We start from the raw sequence: 18837 nt of genomic DNA on the forward strand, positions 1-18837 counted from the left end.
GAAAACCCTCAAGGATCCACGCAAGTCATATCTCCCTGGACTCCCCTGGGTGTCTAGTTTTGAGAAATGTTTGAGTTTAGTAGGTTTTCCTAGATGGCTGCTGAGCTCAGGACCAAAAATGCAGATTCCCCCGCAAAAACAGGTAGTTTTGTATTTGATAATTTTGATGTGCCTACATAGTGTTACGGGGCATTTCCTGTCACCGGCACTAGGCCTACCAGCACAAGTGAGGTACAATTTTTATCAGGGGACTTGGGGGGATGCTGGGTGGAAAGAAATTTGTGTATCCTCTCAGATTCCAGAACTTTCTGTCACCGAAATGTGAGGAAAAAGTGTTCTTTTGCCAAATTGTGAGGTTTGTAAAAGATTCTGGGTAACAGAACCTGGTGAGAGCCCCACAAGTCACCCCATCTTGGATTCCCCTGCGTGTCTAGTTTAAAAAAAAGCAAGGCTTAGTAGGTTTCCCTAGGTGCCGGCTGAACTAAAGGCCGAAACCACAGCTAGGCACTTTGCAAAAAACAGGTCTGTTTTTTTGGGAAAATGTGATGTGTTCATGTTGTGTTTTGGGGCATTTCCTGTCGCGGGAATCAGCCCTACCCACACAAGTGAGGTACCATTTTATCAAGAGACTTTGGGGAATGCTGGGTGGAAGGAAATTTGTAGCTCCTCTCAGATTCCAGAACTTTCTGTCACCGAAATGTGATGGAAAAGTGGGTTTTTGTGGCCAAATTTTGAGGTTTGCAAAGGATTCTGGGTAACAGATCCTAGTGAGAGCCCCACAAGTCACCCCATCTTTGTTTCCCCTAGGTGCCCAGTTTTAAAAAATGCACAGGTTTGGTATGTTTCCCTAGGTGCCTGTTGAACAAAAGGCCAAAATCCACAGCTCGGCACTTTGCAAAAAACAGGTCTGTTTTCTTTGGGAAAATGTGATGTGTCCACGCTGTGTTTTGGGGCATTTCCTGTCGCGGGCACTAGACCTACCCACACAAGTGAGGTACCATGTTTATCGGGAGACTTGGGGAAATGCTGGGTGGAAGGAAATTTGTGTCTCCTCTCAGATTCCAGAACTTTCTGTCACCGAAATCTGAGGGAAGTGTTTTTTTGCCCAATTTCATGGTTTGAAAAGGATTCTATGCAACAGAACCTTGTGAAACCCCCACAAGTCACCCCATCCTGGATTCCCCTAGATGTCTAGTTTTCATAAATGCACAGGTTTAGTAAGTTTCCATAGGTGCCTGCTGAGCTAGAGGCCAAAATGCACAGCTAGGCACTACAAAAAACCACGTCAGATTTCAATGTAAAAATGTGAAGTGTCCATGTTGCGTTTCCTGTCGCGGGCATTAGGTCTACCCATGCAAGTGAGGTACCATTTTTATCGGGAGACTTGGAGGAATACAAAATAGCAGAACAAGTGTTATTGCCCCTTGTCTTTCTGTACATTTTGGGGGTGATTATGACCTTGGCGGACGGCGGAGGCCGTCCGCCAAGGTACCGCCGCCAAATGACCGCACCGCGGTCAAAAGACCGCGGCGGCCATTCAGACATTTCCTCTGGGCCGGCGGGCGCTCTCCAAAAGAGCGCCCGCCGGCCCAGAGGAAATGCCCCTGCAACGAGGACGCCGGCTCAGAATTGAGCCGGCGTAGTTGCAGGGTGCGACGGGTGCAGTTTGCACCCGTCGCGTATTTCAGTGTCTGCATTGCAGATACTGAAATACACAGTGGGGCCCTCTAACGGGGGCCCCTGCAGTGCCCATGCCATTGGCATGGGCACTGCAGGGGCCCCCAGGGGCCCCGCGGCACCCCCTACCGCCATCCTGTTCCTGGCGTGAGACCCGCCAGGAACAGGATGGCGGTAGGGGGTGTCAGAATCCCCATGGCGGCGGAGCGCGCTCCGCCGCCATGGAGGATTCCCCCGAGCAGCGGGAAGTCGGCGGGAGACCGCTGACTTTCCGCTTCTGACCGCGGCTGAACCGCCGCGGTCAGAATGCTCGTGGGAGCACCGCCAGCCTGTTGGCGGTGCTCCCGTGGTCGGTGGCCCTGGCGGCCACCGGCCGCCAGGGTCAGAATGACCCCCTTTATCCTTTGAAATGTAAGACAGTGTGTAAAAAAGACGTTTATTTGTGAAATGCCCTGTAATTCACATGCTAGTACGGGCACCCCGGAATTCGGAGATGTGCAAGTAACCACTGGTTCTCAACACCTTATCTGGTGCCCATTTTGTAAATACAAAGGTTTCCTTGACACCTATTTTTCACTCTTCATATTTTACGAAATGAATTGCTGTATACCCGGTATACAATGTAAACCCATTGAAGGTGCAGCTACTTTATTGTCTCTGTGTACCTAGGCTTCTTGATGAACCTACAAGCCCTATATATCCCCACAACCAGAAAAGTCCAGCAGACGTAACAGTATATTACTTTTGAAGATCTGATATCGCAGGATAAAGTTACTGAGTAAAACGTGGAGAAAAATGGCTTTTTTACCTCAATTTCAATATTATTTTATTTCAGCTGTTACTTTGCGTAGGAAAACCTTGTAGGATTTACACAAATGACACCACGCTGAATTCAGAATTTGTCTACTTTTCATAAATGTTTAGTTTCCGGAATGCAGCACTGGTTTCACACCAATTTCTGTCACAAACTGGAAGGAGGCTGAATGCACAAAAACTTGTAAAAATGGGGTATGTCCCAATAAAATGCCAAAACTGTGTTGAAAAATGTGGTTTTCTGATTCAAGTATGCCTGTTCCTGAAAGCTTAGAAGATGGTGATTTTATCACCACAAATCCTTTGTGGATGGCATTTTCAGTGAAAAAATCACAAGCCGCCTTCTGAATCCCCTTTACCGCATTTAAAAATAATTAAACAATCGCTTTATTTTGGCAAATTTCTTGGTCTCCTCCAGGGGAACCCACAAATCCAGAGGATGTTAGCAAAAAAAGGATGCAAATTTGGTGTGGGTAGCTTATGTGGACAAAAAGGTAAGAGGGCCTAAGCGCGAACTGCCCCAAATAGCCAAAAAATGCCTGGCACCTGAGGGGGAAAAGGCCTGGCAGTGAAGGAGTTAACCCAACTTCAGTATGTTTGGGGGCAACATGAAGAAACTCATGGGTGTCAAGGTTGGGCTCAGGACCTGAAGTGTGTGAATGCGGCTGAACAATGCTGAGTGACAAAGGGCCCAAATGGCTCTAGAGGCATGAGAAGCAAAGGCAGTAACCAAATGCATGGGAAGCTAGTTTGAATTTGATTCCAGCTTCGAGGAAAAGGTAGCATGCTATCTTTACGACGGAGCAAGTATGCATTTTTCATCTGCGGTAAATGAAGAAGCTGAAATTCATGCTTCTTTAAATCATCAGGTTTCAAAGATGAATAATTGTCCCTAGGGGTACTGTGTACCCATACTGGGGTTTTGTTTTATTCATCATTTCAATATGCTCTCTTATTCAAGTTCGTCTAATCAGGGTGTTGTTAAAATAAAATGGAGTTCTTAGAACTGGTTTCTACATAGGTGCGAGTAAGGTAATATATGTATTGGCGTGTGATGTGAAGGAAGATGTGTTTAGTTTAGCGGTGAAAGAAAGTTTATGAAATGTACGATAGTATTAACACAAGTGAATAACGTAGTTTAAACAAAGGCATTATGCTGAGGAACTGTTGCTGTTGTTTGCAGGTATCATTTCAGTGTGTAATCAACTTTTGTCTTTGTCTAACCCTGCGCTTAGACGATTCATGCACATGCAACTTGGAAAACACTGCTTGTGATGTTATATCAATTCCCCAGGTACAAAATGATGTTTCTTTTCTTTAGAATTCTGTGGCAGGATATTCCACCGAGAGCAGATTTTAACAAGCTTCACCTATTGCGACCACAGTGTGATTCTCATGAGAACGTGTCACTATTAATTAAGTAATGACATTTGTATTAACTTTTGAGGTGTCTGATAGGACCCAGGGATGGGAAGTGTATTATTGAAATCTGTGGGATAATGTTGAGAATATGAACTCAGAAACTGTTTTGTTCTTTTTTTTATGTGATTGGTTCAAATCACGTGATTCTTGCACAATTGCACTGAATGTTTGATTTCCATTCAAAATGCATGATAAAATATTGTGTTTCTTGAGGGTGTTGGACTAATTCCCCCTTTACTTTTGGGAGGCAGAACAAGAACTGGGAGTAATTTACATAATTCAGTGTAGCATAATCATGCAGTAATCCCTAAGAATTCTGTGAGGCGACACATAATTAATTATTCAAGCAAGAGCACTAAATGTAGCAGAACACAAATAGCAAGTACTAGCAGCGCAAGCTGACCTATCCTACCACAAGAGCATATTACTGAGCACCAGGAGCTGCTCTTGGGGTAGGATTTTTCCCCCTCAAATTACTCTTAATTACACAAGCATGAGTAAGCATGTTATTATCAGTAGTTCTGCATCAAAAAGGAATGTGGAATTACTGAAACTACTCTGATTACTAAAGCATAATTGAAATTCTCCTGGGCCTAGGCAACACCACGTCAGTCTGACCTCTGATTATACCATCAATGTACTCTTTAAAGCTGAACTATTCATGGTTCCGTTCAATTATTTCCTGCATCTATTTCTGAGCTTCATTCTATTTTCTTGATTTAAATGACAAATTGACTGATTTCAACCAGTAATTTTTCCTTCTGCAGTGATTTTAATCTTTAATAAACATTTATGGTTTCATTTTAATACTTGTCTAATTTTCGTGATAAAGCCTAACCTGTGTTACAGCTTACATTTTAATTTATTGACAAGATCCAGTTAAGGAACAACAAAATCCTTAAGGAATTAACACTATGGATCGGTATAACTTGTATAATCTATGTTAGTGTATTCCTCAAAAGGACTGCAACATTATGCAAAACTACTCATACTTATGCAAACTGTATGTTGCACTTAAAAAATTACCTGGACGATCCGTTTGGGTAAAAATTCAACTCAAGCAAGTAATTTTGAGTTAATTTCCAATTGCTCACATTCAAAACACTGCAGCTCATGCTCAGATTTTCAGTTTTGTATTTAAAAATTACTCGACCGTCTGCTCTGGTAAGAAATCTACCTGAATTGTTTGCTGAACACCTGCGTTAAAGGATATGCCACTAACATTTAAAGCACCGCAGTTTGCATTCCAATTTTTAGGTCTGCATTAAAAAATGACCCTAATGGACCACTTGGGAAAAAAAAACTCTTCCTCAAATGCTGCTCATTTTATAAAAAATACTTGAACAGTACATCTTGTGTTTAAATTTCTCCCCAAAATTACACAATGTGAAGTGATGGTGTAACCACTATAATTTAGTATAGATTTTGTTACACAAAATTACACCAATTTCTCAGTGTAATTACAATTTTGCCCATGCCTGATTAACGTCGCTCTTGGTCTATCAGACCCACTTTATTTGACATAAAAATGTAAAAAACGTTTTCAGTAGTCACTAAAAGTAGTGGGAGAATAACACTGTGAGAATTTTAGGACCTGTTGAAGCTTCACATCTTTCTCGGGAGGTCCAGAAATGTAATCCAGAGTGGGAAGGACCTTGCTTGCTGTCAGAGACTGAGGGGGAAAGAGGTTCTGAGAAGGATTTATTTGACGCTGCCGATGAAAAGCAGGTACCCATAAGGCAGTGTGCCCTTTTCTTTTAAATATACACTTGAGGAATACACCACATGCCAATGTATGCACCCTCTTTTGATAGGTTATTATACAGGGAAGAGCATGCCTCCACAGAGCAGAACCACCATTATTACCTAAATAGTTATATTTATATCCGTTGGATATTCTCCTCTGTCCTTCTAGTGGTTTTCCTGTGCCGTAGTGAGTGCAATTATAGGGACGTGCTTGAAGTGTTACGATTTTTTTACATGCCCCTTTTTTTTAAAGAAAAAAAAATATGCTTAGCGTCTGTTGATTGATTGTCCACTATATTTACTCTCATTTTCCTTCATTCCTGAAGTTCTAATCAGTTTTCTATGTCCATCTTATCATGGTCACTAGAAGCACAAAAGAAGAAGCAGGTAGATAGTGCATGCTGCTACTGGTGTGGCTGAATCAAGTGCCTCAAACTTTGAATACGTTTGAGGACATGTCAAACCTCGACTCACCCAAAAATGCAAATGATTTGATGTCAATCAATTGGGTTTGCCCACAACAAATCACCATTACCTTGTTAACTTGTTTGATGTTTGCGGTAAGATCAATGGTTGTGTACCCTCTCAGCAAGTGAACTTAAAAGTAGGCAGAATTCACAAAATGTCAGACATGTTGATTCAAACGAATATGTGTTTTGAAACAAACGTAACCAATTTGACTTGGTGGTTGGTTTGGGGTTCACCCTTTATATGTTAATCCTTCCATTAATAACTATGTTGGCAGCTACTTGCTCATAGAAAAGGAAGCTTGGTCTATGAGATACCTTTGATGCTTCAAGTCTTCTCACAACAGTGGTTTGTCTTCAGGATGCCTTTGATTGATAACACCTTCAGGTGTGTTCATGTGTTTAACACCTAATTCAGAACAAGATGCCCCTGAGATTCACTATATGTCTTAGGACTTCCATCAAGAGCTACTTTGAGTACAACCAACGCTCACAATATTTGTATTTATTTGTATACAGCCATTACTTTTCACTTTCAAGTCCTGAGATTAACAGTTGATTTAGCAGGAGCAGTGGTCTAACAGTAGCCCCAAAATACCTTAATATTGGGTAATCTTTACATGCAAATAATATTTTTTCTACAGTCTTCCATCATCAACTTGCATGCTGTCTCAAAAAGGTATTCTATATTCTGAAAGTCTGACATGAAAACTGGCTTTTAGGTAAAACGTCTGATTGTTGCATCTCTTTTTTCATTCTTGTAATTTGCCCTCTCCTTCGCTTAAGTTATCTGCATACCTCCTCTTATTCAACACAAACTGCTCTGTCATATGCATTGTTTTATTCTGTTTTTGTATTTCTGCTAATTGCTAACAACTCATTTAAAAGCTCACAATTCTCCTGCGTTCAAAGTTATACCCCTGCAACCTAACAATATCTAATCTGCAGTAGGTCATGCATGAGTGCCACCAACCTTCTTCATGAATTCACATACTGCCCTCCCCTAGTGATGATCAGACCTAAATCCTATTACTTTAATTTACCACAAAGGAACTGGAGTGAAAGCATGGAATGATTTGGTTGAACACACAACACTAATCCCCACAACCAATAATAACCAATTACACTGGATTAACCACTCCGCTTTCTGACGTAAAGCACTTAAATGCATCATCAGGAGTAGTAAGTGCTACATGGATTCTGCCCCTCACTGCAGGGAAAGGTGGTCCTATTGGTTTTAATTTTAGGCCTCATGCACTGTTAAATGGTCTGTGGCATGTGTGACTGTGTCAGGTATTTTCTGATCTTGCTATTGTGAACCTAGCTGTATGTTTTACAGTGGAGTACCTCACCCTTTTGCACTGTTGCGAACCCAGGGCGTTTTACAGTGGTGGGTACATTTTGAGAAATATAATATTTTGTTTTTTGATTTAGCAATTATTATCAGACCTTTACAAATTCGTGACCCTATAAAAATTAAAGACGTCTTTCACCCGAGTCAATTATAATTTTTATCGACCTTGAATGGATGGAGATTGAATCACAGCCAAGAAAGTATTCAATGCTCTCACCTTCCAGTCGCAAAGAGATATCAGAGCGCTCACTTATCTCTCTGGACTACCTTCTTTGCCTACTGTACAATGTGCGCCAACGTCGTTACTTGGCTGAATAAGTAAAAACATTAAACAATTAGTCTTACCATGTGTGGAATCTCAATTCAGCATCGAAAGTGGCTACGTTATTTATCTCTTACATATAGGGCCACTGGTGTTGCGCGGCAGAGGAAGGACAAATTAAGTATGCGGTAAGAAAAGATAAATTACTGGGCACAATGATAAATGTATTGTTTAAGTTGTTGGTCACGTATTGAAATAAAGACTTCATTGGCCAGTGTAAATGTTAATTTCATGCGGTAGCTACTGAAGTTGACAGGCCTGTACGGTAACTAAGACCCTTCCCAGAGGCTACGCCTTCAACAGGCCAGTAAAGGATGGACACAATGATCTCATGTACCCGACATGCAGTTGAGTGAGCCCCAGCTCCACTGCCCTTACAGAAGCATCGACCTGTCGGGAACAACATGAATTAGTACATTATAAAGATATCAACATTAAAACAAGGTAGGGTTCCCCCGGAATGCAATGGCAGTAAGAGTTCCTTTTGGAGGAAATCTTATGTGGTGTGTGTCAACCTGTACTGTGCCAAAAGTAAGCCTAGGGATCTAGTAGAGATTTTGACTATAGAACTTCGCCGATCACACAGGCTTACCAGGAGATATTTAATAACCACCTGCAATATGCATGACATCACATAGCGTTTTACCCAATACTACTTAAGAACCTGCTAAGACAATACCCATTAAACTCATGATACGAGTCAGTACCTTGTGGCGATGGCATCGCTCACACTTTAAACCCAGAAACTCCACGGTTTTCTGAAGACCCTGTTAGTCTCATCTTTGCCTGGCAATGCCACTCCCCCTGTTTGATCCTGCAGCAGTTGTTCAACAGAGAGCAGCAAGCTTGTGAGTCACCTGCTCTCTCCAGGCCCCGAGCGCTGTGCAAGGCCAATATGCACATGACACAGAAAGGTTTTCAGAATAATAGCCCTGCTACTTAAGGTTAATCAGAGCGGGCGCCATGCAACTTTCAAAGGTACCAATTTTCCGTCATTATAACTCGAATCTGGGTAGAACGTTTTAGGATTCCTCTTGGCTAATTACAAGGTGTTAATAATAACAATATAATAGCAGCAATTTTCAAGCTTTGCCCAAACCTATAATCTGCCTGAGTGCTTTGTAGGGATGTCTGTGAGTTTATATAAAGCCGAGTGTTAGTCCAAAAATGTTTTTAGCTGCTTCAATTTTACATCATGTCTCTATCAGTATTTATTATGATATGTTAATTGCTGGGGAGTAATGTTTCCTTTCTCCATCTGGGAAAGGGCAGGCAGCAACAAGACGGTGTGCAAATAAACCATCTACCTGCAAGTGAGCAGAAAATGGCAGAGGAGTGGCTCTTCAGGTGAGCAGACAAGGGTGCCCCTCTCCGTAGAGGTAGACTGCACTAAAATCGGCTTTCCAGAAAGCCCAATTCCTCTTAAAGGCAAGGAAGATTGTATTAGTCTGAGGCAATTAACTCTCTGGGCAGTCTAGCGTGTGATGAGCTGTCTCACTCACACTGACGGATCAGAAGTTAGTTGGAAAATTTCTACGCCATCCTCCTGCCAATCACAGTTTCAGGACGTACGAGTGATACAGTCTTGCTTCCTTTTGGAAAAGAGTGTCATGAATTGACAAATTGACAAATGGCAATTCTGTTCACCCAGCTCACTAATCCACTATGACACGCAGCACCAGCTTAAGGGCTGTCAGGACCACCACATACATAAAACAAGCTTCATGGGTCACTGAATAGCTGGGCTAAAACTGAAGGAGTTGGGAACTACAAAATCAGTGCCATGCTGCTGTCCTAGCTGAAAAAAATAGGAGCAGGGTATGTCTCTTTTCAACACATTGGGCCTCCATACAATTTCTGGCGGTCTTTTGTGAAGACCGCCACTGTGGCGGCCACCAAAAGACCACCATGTTGGCGGTAATCCAGCTGCCGTATTAGGAGTCTCACTGTGAGGTCTGCCACAAAGCAGCCAAAATTCAGAAACCACCAGGACACTGGAGGGTGGAAATGAGGTGGTTCCGCCACCAGCACTGCCAGCCCAACACAATTCCACACACCAAATTACAATCCACAAATCATTACAGCGGTTCTTCCATGGCGGAGTCCCTTAGCGATCCAAGATGCAGTGGTACCAACTCACTTCTGTCAGAACACACCACCACATTGGAGAGTTTGAATAACCCACACCTGACACACATCCACACACCAGACACACCTACTCATAGCACTATATAACACACCATTACACAGCCCACAATCCTTTGCATCCAGAACGCCATACACAAACACCAAGAGGCCAAATAAGAATAAAGTTGTACTTGTACACCATAGGCACACATACACATTTCACTCAGTATAAATCCCACATCAGCACAACTATCACAATACACACATCACTAGCACATACAATCTGCTAAGTCTATCTCCAACTCACATCGCAGAACCCACACCTCACCAATTATCCAACATTGCACCCTTACACTCACAACACCCCCACACACATCTACACAACCACAACTATGTTCCCACAAAAACATCCAAGATTTACTGATGACGAGTTGAGGGTCATAGTGGATAAAATTGTAAGGGTAGAGCCACACCTGTTCGGATCATAGCTCCAACAAACATCTACTGCCAGAAAAATGGAGTTGGGGCAAAGGATAGTTGACAGGGTCAGTTCTGTAGGCAGTCATCCACGTACAAGGGAGGACATCAGGAAGAGGTGGAACCACCTACAGGGGAAGGTGCATTCCATTGCATTCAGACACCAGCTAGACTGGTGGTGGGTCCTACCACCTCCCCCTACCTTACATCATGGGAGGAGAAGGTCTTGGTCATACTGCATTCTGAGGGCCTCACAGGCATACCAGGGGACTGGAGCCTGGTAAGTACCCACAGCGTTTATATCACACACATTATGTTGTCCTGCATGCTTCCTCATCACTGAAACCCACCCCAATAAATTATGTTAGTCACTACATCTCTAACAAATCCTATAATACCCTTCTCTGTCATGCCACCTCTCCACTGAGCCCAACTGCCCTTAAAGCCCTTTGAAATGGCACATTAACCTCAGGCTAATCATATCACTTCGACTCCCAGAATGAACTAACCCATCATTGTGAAAAGCTGGAATGTCCACAACACATCACATGTAATGCATGTACAGCTCAATTACTAACTACACCATATAGGTTGTTCCAATGAGGACCAGTACATGGCAATGACAGCAATGCAATGGCACACTCACAATAGCAACAAAAGCAAAACACAGCTACAACTGAGTGACCATTCCTACTGGCCACAAATCAAATATCTCAAACCAAAAATAGACGGACCTGAGTTGGAAAGTAAGATGGCACATGCACAACTACTAGATTCAGGGCTATTTGCCTTGCCTACCTACATACTGTGTTCCCACTAGGACACCATTGTGAATTGTGCAGCTTTGAGGTGTGACATCTAGCAATCCTAACTATTCACTAGGTAACAGCAGTGAACAGTCATTTCAATAATCAATAATCAGACAATAGCAGATCCCATCTGCAGTGCAATCTGTACCAACCTAGTATAACAACTCTAAACATGGAGTATGGAAATCCAGTCACAGAGTTTTATGTACAACAAAGGTATGCTGTGCAGCAGCTGTCAATGTCATTGCAGGAAATCATGTTAGGCCACTGTTTGCATCTCACACAAATGCAACTAAACACACATTTTAATGTGAACTTTGTGTTTCACTCCCTCCACAGGTAACCTTGCCATTGCCACCATGCTGACGATACATGAAACTGTCAGTCCTCAGAATGAAGGCCCCAGTGAGGACAACAGCTTTGGACGTCTGAATACTGACGAACAACCTGGCCCATCTGGGACACCTGTTCTGTCAATGACTCTCAGCCTCACCCTGCCCACATCAACTCCTACCAACCCTGTTGCATCGGCATCACAGGCAGCCATTCACCCCCAAACCTGTGTCCCAAGGACTGTATCATCTATTTTGTGCCCCACAGTACAGATACCTGAGTGTCACTGTGCTACCCCTGACAATGATGGACCCGCAACCAGTGGGAGTAGTCACACTGTGCCGGGCACAGGCACATGGGGGTAGGGTGCGTGGGAGGGATGATGTGAGCTAAAGGATGGGCCCTCAAAAGGACACAACTGACCAGGAGACCATCTCCCAAGTCTTGGGAGCATATCAAAGTTCCCAAGACAGGATAAGACAAATCATCACTATGTTGTAGGAAAATCAAAGGCTACAGAGGGACCACCACGAGGAAGTCATGCAGCAGTGGCAGGCACAAAATGCCCACATGGCTACCATTGCAGGGGTGCTGTGGGACATCAATACCACCCTGATTAGGTTCTCTACACAACCTCTTGCCCCATATACCAGCAATGTTGTAACATTTGCCCCTTCAACATCTTCAGCTGCTAGTGGAATGGAGGCCTGCCAAGGGAACCTCATGCCTCAGACACCCCTCCCTCTGTAGCTGAACACCCCCCCACAATTGTGGACGTCCACCCAGACAACTAGCAGGAGTAGATGCCAAGACCAAACCCTCTGCCAGGAAGTGAACCTCTCCTGATGATTCCCTCTTGTGTGCCACACATACACCCTGTTGACTGTTCTGAAACCTAACTCCATTTCCCCATGGTACAAGAACACTGGACTTGTGTTACCAACTGGTGTAGCAGCTAAATTGATGAAATCATCCACCATGACTTCACCCATCACTGTTGTGTTCATATACATTAGTATTATGGTTACATTTTTCCTCTTGAAATGCACAATAAATCTCACTTAAACACAGGTACTGTGTATGTGTCCTTTATAATCCATATACTATAGTTATGCATGCCAATTTTCGTGTGGTAATCCCCCTGTATCAAATAGCCATTGTAATGAATATCAAATGGAGACACCATCAGCAGGAGACTCTTTACAACAGAAATGTTACAGGACAGATGCTAAAGAGGTTGAAATCCAGGTCTCTACAAATTTATAGTCAGTATTGCAATCAGAACATACAGCATGACTGAGAGTACCATCAGGATGTATGTAATGGTGTCATAAAATGCACAGACATGGGATACAGACGTCAGGCTCATGGTAATCTAGCTGCAAAGCAGGAGCACAGTGATAGGCCCTCTCTATCACCTCATATAGGTTCTTCACATACTCAGACCATAGCTTTGAATTCACATATCCCATGGAACCTGCAAAGATTATAACAGAGGAACCCAGTACTGAAACCATACACTAACATTGGTCCCTGCAACTTTGTTTTCACCTATGCCAGTCTACAGTGACATGCACCTTGGACTCCAAAGTCAGAACAAAATGACAGTTAGGTCCAATGGCGATTACCATTTACTCCACCTATTGTGAAGTGAGAGGCCGTGATCCAACCTTTACACCTGTGCCAGACACTTCTCCCGATACATAATACACCACTTGACACCCTCCTCTACCCCACAGGTAAACGAAAAGGAGAAACCATTTACCACCCCCGTTTTATGACATTGAAACCATTAATCTTACACCCCACTTAAACTAAACTGATATCACTGGGTATCTGTCATGTACACCTCTCATGTCTGTCAGAAATTTCCATTTGCTTCTGCCATAGTATTCCTCCAGCCAAGGTTGCAGAGCAAAACAGGATCTAGGCAAATCTGTGAGTGAAATTGAAAGAGGATAAGACATTGCACATAACATACCTCACATCTGAGAAGTCATTACCAGAAGTGTAAGTTAGCATCTGTTATAACAATGCATGTGAATGCAAAACAATCTGTCCTGTACACAATACAAACTTTCAGTATGCATTCACAACTCACTCATAGGCATTGGAGTGCATTATACCCCCACAGAAGAAGCTAGTAAGGAGGTTTGATGCGGCCATCTACATCTGGTTGTACACTTACATCTGAACAATAAGTCTTCTTCACATACCTGTGTGTCAGTTGAAGTACTGATTGATGAGATCTGCCCTAGGGTCACCTGCTTCATCTTCCTCTGGCCCTTCATCACTTGGCATATCAGCATTAACAACCACAGCTTCAGCTGCCTCACCCTCATCTACTATCAATGGTATCTGACATCTCAGGGCTAGATTGTGGAGTATGCAGCAGGCAACTATTATCTGACATACCTTGTTGGACGAGTAGAGGAGGGTTCCTCCAGATAAGTCCAAGCACATAAGTATTGCCTTCAGGAGCCCAAAAGTCCACTCAACTACACGCTTTGTCCTCCTGTGGGCCTCATTGTAGCAGACGTCCCCTGGCGTGGTTATGTATCTCACTGGTGTCAACAGCCAAGGATATTTTGGATAGCCAGAGACACCTGTGAACACATTGTGAAAACAACACATACATGTATGTGTGACATGCTATAATGTGATGGCAGGAGACATAAATCACTAACACACAGTTCCATGGTAACTTACCAACCAGCCAGGTCCTCTCTGCGTAGATTTGTGTCATTAGCAGTGGGACACAGCTGTTTCTCATGATGAAGGAATTATGCACAGATCCAGGATACTTGGCTATGACTTGTAAGATGTAGTGGTCTGCCAAACATATCACCTGAACGTTGATTGAGTTATAGTTTTTCATATTCCTATACACGTGTTCGTTTGCAATGGGAGGGACCAAGGCTACATGGGTGTCATCAATGGCTCCTACCACATGAGTAATATGTCCCAGTTCATAAAAGTCTGCCTTCACATAGGCAAAATCCGCTCGGCGGGTAAACCTGATGTAGCTGTCCAAGTGTTTCAACAATGCACACAGTACATCCTTCAAAACCAGACTGAACATGGGCTGAGGCATCCCTGCTGTCAGAGCCACTGTATTCTGGAAGGACCCTGAGGCCAAGAAGTGTAGCACTTACAAGACGTGAATGATGGGAGGTATGATATAGGGATTGTGAAAGTCATGCATCAGATCTGGCTCCCACTGATCACATACATCCATGATGGTATGATGATTCAGATGATATGTCAGAATGACATGCTTTTCCCCCACGGTGTGCAGGCCTACCGGTGTACGGTACACTGGTGGTTGTATTACTCTCCTCATGGCAGGATAACTATGTGCAAAAGTAAACAAAGTATGATAAATCCAGAATGCACACATCTATTGCAGCTATTTACATTCCTCACACCTAACAGCTGTCGAGACGGCTACAAAGGCTGACATATCCAGTATAGCACGTACCTATGTATCCAATTTGACCCTCCTTGGTGCACATTACCAAACATAACAATAGAATATAACTTTTGTTACTACTGTAACTACAATGTGGGTAAGACTTAGCAGTTTTACATATATCTCACATTCTGTTGGACTTATTTGACTTATTCCGACGAATAGTAACCTGGGTAGCTGTACAGAGCTATCACCACATGTTCTCACACAATACAGCTTATATGGCAAATATGCACAATATGTCACCCAAACATGAGGGCAGTACGTACAGATGTACAGCACAAAATGGTATTAAACATATGACACTGATTAGGAAAGACTTTCATACATGAAATGTTCTCACAATGGCAGGCTCCTGACCTACTGTACTGGACAGGTGGAAGTGACCTAAGTCCGCCAGCGAAGTCATCATGGCAGTAGGCGGTCACAACCACAGTGAAACTTGCAATTGGAAGACATTGCTGCCTTTGGCGGACCACGGGCAATGGCGATGTCCACCAGAGGTGACAGTCATGTAAGTCGTGGCCGTGACCGTGATCTTCTGCAGTATTACTCACTTGACTCTTGACACTGCTGCCAGCCTGACGTCGACTACCTGAGCTGCTATGTACTGCCTCTGGGAGCTATCATGCCACCCCTGAAGAGCTGTAAAATGTCCTACCCCTCTTCGGAAAGCTATATAAAGCACCAGAGGGGCAGGTGAGTTCAATGTCATAGCAATGCGTGATAGGTGTTGTGATGGTGCGGTGTACCATTGATGTAAGCTTGTCAAGGTGTTGATGCATGCAGATGTTATATTGTGAGTGTGTGAGAGCAGAGAGGATGGGTATGCATGCTAAATTGCTATGACTAATGTGTACTGTCCACTCCTATTGGCATGGTGCATATGGACATGGCTTTCTCCTTTTGTCTGTCTCATCCATGCAGGTGAACGCCCATCAGAAAAAGGGGATTTGGCGTGCCATCGCCAAGCAAGTGCAGACTCTCGGGGTCCACAGCCAGCAGAGCACTCATTGTAGAAAGTGATGAGCAGCCACAAGGGGGTAAGTACTGACTGAATCCATGTAGTTTCCTCTGATAGTTTTGTGTATGCTGACTCAGTATAGCAACCATGACAGTGTAGTAGGTGCTACCGGTATGTTGACTACTGGGAATACATAGTACTCCAGTTACCATTATAAAAATAGAGATCTGGCCTTTGGGTTGTGCATGGAACATGTTGATCATCCGTGTCCAGCAATGCATATGACTGCATGAGGAGATGCACATGTGACAGAGCCACATGTGTTACTCTACCCAGCCATATATATGTCTGTAAGGTGCTGTATCAATCATACTTCCCATCTAGTGCTCCCAGGTCTAATAATCCAAATAGTGTTTAATGTAGCTCTAAGGTGTAAACACTACTCCCATTAAAATGGATCTGCTCTATGTGCAACATTGGGCCTGACATATTAGTTACAGTGCCTAGTTATTCAAGGTCCTGAAACAGTTGATTACTTTATGCGAGGCTGGCATCCCCTTCAGGCAATTGGTATGGCCAATATAGTACTGTCCATATGTGGTTTGAGAAGGTGTCCCCATTGTCAACTCATAATCATACAATGGGATATGTGAAGTTTGTAACGGATGGACATCCAACAATAGGCACTCATGTTGTGTATTTGCCCTTTACATTTCTTGGCATTACACTGACATGTAGACTAATAACTTGTGCCCCAATGTCTTTGTTGTAGAGGAGGCAGTTGGCTAGGCAGTTTTACCCTTAGACAATGTGCTCTGTCCATGCTAGATGTGCCAATGCCATACCTATAAGACTGCTACATATGGTATTACCTGCCTACATCATGTCTCAAAGGATACTTGGTGGCTGAAAATGTATAGTGGGCTATTCTTTGCTACACTTACTTTAGCTGATGTGTGCTATTTGGACTGGATTTGGTCTTGGCTCACCTCATTTTAGCCAGATTTCATGGTTTAGCTGTGCTTTCATTTCCATCTGCTTCTGACACATCATTCCTCCAGCCAAGGTTGCAGAGCAAAACAGGATCTAGGCACTTCACATTTCATGGCCACTGTATGGGACTGCCACATGTTGTGTATTCATCAGTGTCTGTTGCCATTGTATCAGGTATCTACAGAAAGATCCGCTAGGCATGTGATTGGAAGGCTAGATGCTGAGTCGTATGTGTTGAGAAATGGCATTCCTTGCATGGAACATGACTTTTGCTGATGGACTGGGCAGGTGTGTAGTTTGAGTAGCCCTGATATGGTGTCATCTGTCAACTGCCTTTCTTTAGACTGATAAGATGAAGGACAGTGATGAGCTGTATTGTGATGAAATATGTGCTTTAGCTAGGCCATGATGAGTATACTGCCTAAGAGTTACTGGTGATTTGATGGTATGGTCAAGTAGTGTTCAAGTACTTGGCTTATGATGTTGGTAGACGTATGATAAATGGTGTTGCCTGAAGTATCATATTTTGACATGATATAGGATCTGAGGGTTAAAAACTGTGACTTCCCTGGCAGGAGATGTATGCCTACAGTTGTGCATGTTGTAATGTGTTTATGTGAATAATGTCATGAACCTCTCTCTTCCTCTCTCTCCCACCCTCCCTCTCACTCCGTTTGTGTGCATCAGCATTGGAAGGTGAAGGAGACGGGGCACAGGCAAGTGGATATGCCATTGGCCACGGGATCCGGAGTGTTGACACCAACGACAACAAGGGACCCAGTGGCCCGGAGAGCGAGGGAAGTGCCACGGGGGAGACAGGATCTACATCATCATCCTCAGAATCTTCCTCCAGTGGCACTCCCTGGCAGTGACAGACTCATCTTGGACCACCCCAGCACCATCTTTGTCTGCCACCCCACTTTCTAAAACTGCCCTCCCTGTAGCTCCCCACCCAGTTGTCCGTGCCTGCTCACCAAAGAGGGTGGGTGTCTCCTTTGCCTCAGGCAACTCTGCCCCTGTCACTGTCAGTCCTGCTGCCCTCAGTGAGGAGGCTATTGACTTCCTGAGGTTGGGTCAGTCAACCATCGTGAATGCCATCTAGGGACATGCAACTCAAGTGCATCAGAGTAATTCATTCCTGTATGGCATTCATGGTGCACTGGCTGGCCTACAGAGATCCTTTCAGGCTCTGGCATCCACATTGACAGCAGCCAATCACCTTTTGTCTTCCGCCCCCCTTCCACCTTAATTTCCTGATCCCAAACCCCACTTCCCCACCCCAGCCAAAGCACACAGATAGACAAACATGCATCAACCTCAACATCCAAGGGTAGGTCAGACAAACACCAGTACCAGAGGACACACCACCAACATGCACACAAGAAATATACACCTGCAGACACATCAACAGTCACAACCTACCCTGACATTCCCACCACCCCCAGCATCACAGACACGACACCTGACACACCTGCAGACACCACACCATTATTCACAGATCCAGCCACTACACCAATCTTACCCACAGACATCACAACAGCAGACCCTCTCTCCTCCACCCCAGCCACAACATCTGCAGATACCACAGACATGCCTACCTGCAGCACATCTACCATACCTGCAGTCACCACCCCAACAGACAGTCACCCATCCACCACGGCTTCTCCGAGTACCTCCACCCCCTCCCAAAACACATAAACGCCCACACTCACCCATCCAAAAACGCCCACAACCCACAAGCATACCTTGCACACACATGCAACCAAGAGATGCACAACTACACCTCCTACAACCACTACTCTCTCTCCACACCCAAACCCTTTTGCTAGTACTGCCCTCGTATGTCAAAAAAAACATTCCT

Source organism: Pleurodeles waltl, chromosome 7, assembly GCF_031143425.1.
Source record: "Pleurodeles waltl isolate 20211129_DDA chromosome 7, aPleWal1.hap1.20221129, whole genome shotgun sequence".
Lineage (NCBI taxonomy): Eukaryota > Metazoa > Chordata > Amphibia > Caudata > Salamandridae > Pleurodeles > Pleurodeles waltl.